The following is a 7,131-nucleotide window of genomic DNA, read 5'->3' as shown; positions in this document are numbered from 1 at the left end:
ATGACTCGATCCCATCGATGACAGAGGAGATTTGTTATTATTAAGTCATCTTATTATCTTCTTCATCATCATCAACATGCAAGCATGATTAACATGGATGCAACAATGAGCATGAACATAGCAATGCATGAACAAAATACAAAGCTACTCGAGTGAACAACTATAGCATAAAGAACATGGCAATACTAGGTACTAGCATATCAACGGTGTACTACACTCATCATAACATTTATATCAATGAAATGAAACTAAAGTAGAGTAGTGACATGGCATTATCAATAACAACATCCTAGTTAGCATGGCAAAAACAACAAGAAAGCACACACATGCATGGCAAGCACGATAACGAAATAACTGCAGACAAAACTGATAAGAAACTACTGCAACTACACACACACAAGGTGCAAGAAAAGTCAACATGCAAGTTCGGGGCTCATGATAAGAGGTTGGCTTGCCTAGGGGTCGAGGAATACTCCAGGAAAAAGTGTAGAATGATCGCGGAATGATTTGCCGGAAACAGTTCTCTCTCGGAGGGGGCTTTTTACGGGCAAGGGCAAAGTGGTCATTTTCACTATGTGAAAACATTATGAAAATGGTACCAATGGAAAGATCTCGACGAACAGAGAACGCGAGCGCTGGAATCACCTCAATCGTACTTACGGTTGAAAAGTTGTGGCCGTTCACTTTTTAGGCAGAAAAGGCACTAAACAGTGAACGTTCACAAAATAGCCACTTCTGCGGGCGGGGATGAAGAAAGAGAAAGCGCAAACTTCAGAATACGTTTCCATAGTAGAGAAAGCGTATTTCAGATAATACGTTTTCACTGAATAGAAAACGTGAAGTGGCTGGGGCGTGTCCACTTATCTGACATGGCGCTCTGCGGTCGCCAACAGATGGGGTCACGTGGGGGTGGGGCTCGCCTGGCCCTGGGAGCGAGCGTGGCCGAGGGAGGCGGCCATCCCGACGGCGATCGTCGGCACGTCCGGCCATGGCAGGCGACGGGCGACCTACCCACGAGCTCAGGAGCGAGCGGCGCATGTCGTGGTGGCCTCCGTTGCCGGCGAGGAGCACTGGAGAGGGATCAGTCGAGCTCGCGGCGGGGAGGGGCTTTGGACGCCAGAGAAGATGGAGCTACAGTGGTGGACAGAAGGGGCTGAGGCTACGGGGAGGTCCACCAGGCTCCAGGGGTTACAGTGGTGGAGGAAACGGAGGGAGGGGTGCGGCATTGCCGGAATCGAGCGAGACCCGAGGCGGCGGCCGTGGCGATAGTGGGGGTCAGGGAGAGCTTCTCCGGCTCGATGGAGTGGTTGGGGAGGGTTGTGGACTACGAGGGAGGTCGGGGCATGCTTAAATAGCCGCGAGGAAGGCTCGAGAAGGAGGGGAGGAGGTGGCACGCGGCAGGCGACGTGTCGGTGCGCCGGCGATGGGCGACGCGTCGACAGGCGCGGCCAAGGCTCGCAGGGAGAGGCGGGAAGGCGACCAGGAGGAAGCAGACGAGCGCAAGAGGGTCACGGAGATGAGCAGCACTCGAAGACGAGAGGAGGAAGAGGACGGAGGGGAGGAAGGAGACGACAACCACAGGAGCGCACTCTGCGGTCATTGGAGCGACTTACCGAAGAAGAAAACGGAGGGGGAGAGGGATCAGCGAGAAGACGACGTCGAGGGGGAGCTTTAGGACACGCGCGGACGAGCCAGAATCGGCCGGAGCATACGTGCCGACGACAACAGTGGCTAGACCACCGTTTTGGCTCGCCTCACCCGTGGTCACCACCGGCAAGGCACACTCTAGCCTCCTTAATGATGCCAGCTCATGTCTACAGCGTAGTCCGTCCAAGATAGAGAAATACTGCGGTAAAGAGACGAGCAAAGACAAAGGGAGTGGAGTAAACCAAGCTTCACAAGTTTGCTGTAGCAAACGTGGCCACATCCTTGAGATCAAACCAGGGAGGTTAAAAAGTAAACCTGGGAATTATGAGGGCATTAGGACAAGAATTTAACATAGTTGCAGTGCAACTGCCAAATCTGGCCCAGAAGCTAAATCATGAAGTAACACTCACTAGGAGTGTTGGATTGGGCTAAAACTTGGCAAAGCTTGATTTATTGGGCATACAATGATGCTGTAAAAATTCCATACCAAATGAACTTGCCAAAATGGTACTTCCTTCACAGCTATTATTTCTGCCTAGAAACTTGAGAAAAGTCCTCAGGGCAAATGGCTAACTGAAATGAGCAAGTGAATCTTGCGGGAGGGTGATGACATGATCATTAGAGACTGTTGGAAAAGTTTCAACTCATTTTGATCATCTATGAGGGTACTTCCTTCATAGATAAGCAATCTAAACAGAAACTTGAGAAAATTGCCAAGGAAGGTTGGATAGATGGATTGAGCTGATTTTTGGTACCCAGAGGTGATTTATCAATGTTAATCACCATGCAAAATTTTAGCTCAAGTGGATCAAGGGTTCAAGCACTTCCTTTGCAAAAATTTCAGACAGGGCAGAAACTTGCATTGGATCATGTGCTCAAATTATGACCTTTGAAGCATGGGTTTAGATGGAAATGGTGAAGATATAGCAAGTACAAGCTCCACAAATTATTTGGGAGTTTTCCTTGCTGTAAAAATGGTAGCTCCTTTGAAAAATGGCAGAAATGCAATATTGGCTTAAAATAGGAAAAGGCAATTTTCCTTATTTAATTATGGCCAATATTTTTGCCTGAGCTAGGATTAGACATAAATATCATCTCCACAAATTTTCATGAACTTAGGAGATGACTAGCTACGCCTTTGGATTTTATTCCTTAGGTAGACAAGAAAAGGAATAAATCACAAATGAAAAATATTGCATAGGACTTGCAATATTTTTGCATATCCAAGGTTTGAAAGGGTAGGAGGATCTCTGAGAGGATTTGGAAGATCAACAGATCAAGAGAAATGATGGCTCCTTTGTAAGCTCAAAGGAATTAGCCAAATTCCAAAAATTGGAATTAGGGTTTTGATGGATTTGAGATGATGCAAATGGGGTCTTGCCAAGTAACAAATACAAGAGCAAGGTTTTGAAAGGTTGAAAATGACAAGAATTGTCAAAGTCATCCAGCAAACTCAGGAGAAATATTTGAAAAATGATTGCCAGGAAGGAATAACAGCACAAAAATTGATAACCCAATTTTGGGGCTGTTACATATTTATGCTACTATTATGGTTGTGTTTTTGTGTTTAAATTAGTGTTTGTGCCAAGTAAAGCCTTTGGGGTGATTTGGCTGATAGTTGATTTGATTTTGTGAAAAATAGAAAGTTTTGCGCCTAGTAGCAGAAGTATTTAAATTCGGCGGAATGTGATAAAATTCTGAATTTTTTATACATATTGATATAAAAATTTCCCACGTTTTCCTAATTTTTCAGAATTTTGGAGTTACAGAAGTATTGCGTTTGTTCAAATCATTACAGATTGTTCTGTTTGAGACAGATTCTGTTTCATTGCATAGTTTGCTTGTTTTAATGAATCTATGGATTGTGTCGGGGGGTATAAGTCATGGAGAAGTTAGAATACAATAGGTATATGCAATAATAAAATATGAATGGGTTGACAACATTACCTAAAGTTTATGATTTGCATCGTGTATTATACGAGTCTTTGCTTTGTTTGCTTTTTAGTTTGCCACAATCATCTTTGCTGCACACACCTTTTGTGAGGGACACACATTTATTTGTGATTCGTTAGAATACTCTATGTGCTTCACTTATATCTTTTTAGCAAGGCAGTTGCTCTAGCGCTTCACTTATATCTTTTAGAGCACGACGGTGGTTATATTCTAAAGAAATAGTTGCACTCTAATGCTTCACTTCTATCTTTTCGAAAGTCTAATAAATAGTAATGGCAATATGCACGGGTTATGAAATTCGTCCTAATGTGATAGGTATTCGAGAGGGATATAATAAAAACTTTCATGTAGATCACTGAATATGATAAGTTTGATTCCTTGCAATAGTTTTGAGATATAGAGACACTGATATGTGGGTTGTACTAGTGAGTAATTGTGGTTTAGTAAGAATATTGGTGTTAAGGTTTGTGATTCCCGAAGCATGCACGTATAGTCTCTCGTTATGCTAAGAAGTTGCAGCACAATTTATTATTGACTGTATTCCTTTGCGTGAAGGTCGGGGGCGTGCAATGGTTAACTCCTACCAATATCCCCGCTTGGGGCATGCGTAGTAGTATGTTGCTCCGAGGGCTAATAGACTTTCACAATAAGTAGTTCTTTATGACTAATGTGAGTCCATGGATTATACGCACTCTCACCTTTCCGCAATTTGCTAGACTCTCCGGCACCAAGCATTGCCCTTTTTCACCTCGAGATGTGGTGCAAACTTCACCGGTGCATCCAAACCCCATGAAATGATACGCTCTATCACACATAAGCCTCTATATCTTCCTCAAAACAACCACCATACCTACCTATTATGGCATTTCCTAGCCATTCCGAGATATATTGCCATGCAACTTCCACCATTCTGTTATTATGACACACATCATCATTGTCATATTGCTTTGCATGATCATATAGCTGATATAGTGTTTGTCGATCGCCATCAAAGTTTCCACCACATCTCAAGGTGAGACAGGGCAATGCACGGTATCAAAGAGGCTAGCAAATTGTGGAAATGTGAGAGTGCGTATAATCCATGGAGTCACATTAGTCATAAAGAACTCACATACTTATTGCGAAAGTCAATCAGCCCTCGAAGCAAAGTACTACTATGCATGCCCCTATGGGGGAAGTTGGGAGGAGTTAACTATCGCGCCCCTCGACCTCCACGCGAAGGAAGACACTCAATAATAAATCGTGCTCCAACTTCTTAGCATAACGAGACACTATATGCGCATGCTTTGGGAATCACAAACCTTAACACCAATACTCTTACTAAACCACAATCATTCACTAGTACCTCCTACATATTACCATCTCTATATCGCAAAACTACTGCAAGGAGTCAAACTTATCATATCCACTGATCTACATGAATTTTTTTATATCCCTCTTGAATACCATCATATTAATACGTCCATTTTGCATCATGTTTACCTACTGTTATTTACTATGTTTTTATGCATAATAATGCTTTCTAGAGTAATTCTAATGCCTTTTCTCTCATAATATGCAAGGTTTACACAAAGAGGGACAATACCGGCAGCTGGAATTCTGGACCTGGCACTGCTGCAGGATGCTGCTAACGCGACACTACGATCAGAGACCCTTCGACGAAACTGTGTGCGATGCAATAATCGCAAACGATGGTCTAAAAACCCGTCAAAAAGGTGCAAAACGTTTGCGATGGAGGATGCATCAAACACGTTTCAGATTTTAGTTGCGTGTGCGATGCAGGGCATACGGTTCAGTTCAATTAACTGTTTGCGATGAGGAGGAACAAAAGAAACGGGCAGCCAGATGAAGGTGTGTGCGATATACATCATACGGTTCACTCAGATGAACTGTTTGTGATTAGGCAACACAAAAGAAACGGTCAGCCACATCAAGGTCTGTGCGATATACGGCATGCGGTTCACTCGGATGAACTGTTTGTGTTGAGACAAGAGAACAGAAATGGTTCAATATAACAAGATGTGTGTGATACGCGGCAAAAAGGTCTATCATCAGAAATGTGTGCGAAGACCGATAATAACATAGACGGTTGCTGCTAATAAGACGTGTGTGTTGTGTGATGGGATTAATTGCATACAGAACAACAACATTATATACACACTTATAAGAACATGGTTGCATAACCAAATTAAACATCCACTTACATAGGTGGCTACTACAACCATGGCATTTGCACACACCAAAGTAAACTATTACTTGCGTAATTACATAGGTGGCTACTACACACATGACATTTGCACACACCAATAAAGTAAACTATATATTACATGCATGATTAACTAGCATAAACGATCATCTGATCATCATCTACTTCTTGTGACGCTTTCTCTACTTGTGGCTCGATCCGGGCTCGTCAATTTGGGTAACGAGGCACTTCCTCATGTCAACGATCCGCCTGTGCATCTCTTAGCATGTGTACACGCTCTTGGTCGCGAACCTGAGGTGAGGTTCATCTAGTTGCCGCATCCAGGCCCTGTGCCAGGATACGGGACTTGTTATCTGGGCATCCTACTTCATCTTTTCGTAGTAGGGGTCGGTGATGGCCGAGGCGAGTTCGAGCAGGGAGTCCTTCTTCGTGCTGCCCCAGACCCTGTAATGGTCACAGATTTCGACAAGGTTCTTGCAAGCCAAGCCCATAACACTAAGCACTTTTACATCGTCTTTGGTTTCCACCATGGCGAACTTGTAGTCGGCGCTGTTGACAAACCTGTTGAAACGGTCACAATACTCTGTGGCGATGCAGTAGTGGTAGATGAGGACATGATGGCACACGCACAACTAGGTGACGACAACCTTCTGATCTATGCCGGGATGAACGGCGGTGTACTAGAGGTCGATACCGACACCTTGTACTTGTCTCGAGCAAGCAACTGCTCAATGTTATTCATGTAGTCGTCCACCACGGCCGGGTCGATGGTGTACACCACCGAGAGATCCGTCTCCCTCGTGTGGGTCTCCACTCTATGCTCGCCGAACTCCATTGGAGCACCACTAGACATCCCCTCTCTATGTGTCGTCGTGGGTGTGCTTGTTGTGTTGTGGGGCGCGATCGAAAGGTTGAAGAGACTAAGGTTATAATGGCCGCGGGAATTAAAGGGGAAGCCGGACGGCCAGGAATATCGGCAGGCCCTTATGGCAGTTCTAATTTGCAGCGCGTAACTCCATCATGCCGCACGTAACTGCATCGCATGGCAACGCGCGCGGCGCAACCGCATGCATATGGGGCCCCCGACGTGATCGTGCACACACCCAACCACTGGCAGAGCACGCGCGGAGGGACGTGGGCCGAGCACTCCGCGGTCACCTCAACGGCGAGCAACCATATATATATATATATATATATATATATATATATATATATATATATAGCAGTTGAACACGCAAGGAAAAGGTGTCCACAAGCCCAGCATGCCGACGGACGCGAGCAGAGCGCGCCAACGGACGCGAGCTTAGCCTGTCGCGGTGCCTAAC

This window comes from Triticum aestivum, chromosome 7D (assembly GCF_018294505.1).
Source record: "Triticum aestivum cultivar Chinese Spring chromosome 7D, IWGSC CS RefSeq v2.1, whole genome shotgun sequence".
Taxonomy (NCBI): Eukaryota; Viridiplantae; Streptophyta; class Magnoliopsida; order Poales; family Poaceae; genus Triticum; species Triticum aestivum.
The sequence above is the reverse complement of the archived record's forward strand: the minus strand, read 5'-3'. Positions refer to the sequence as shown.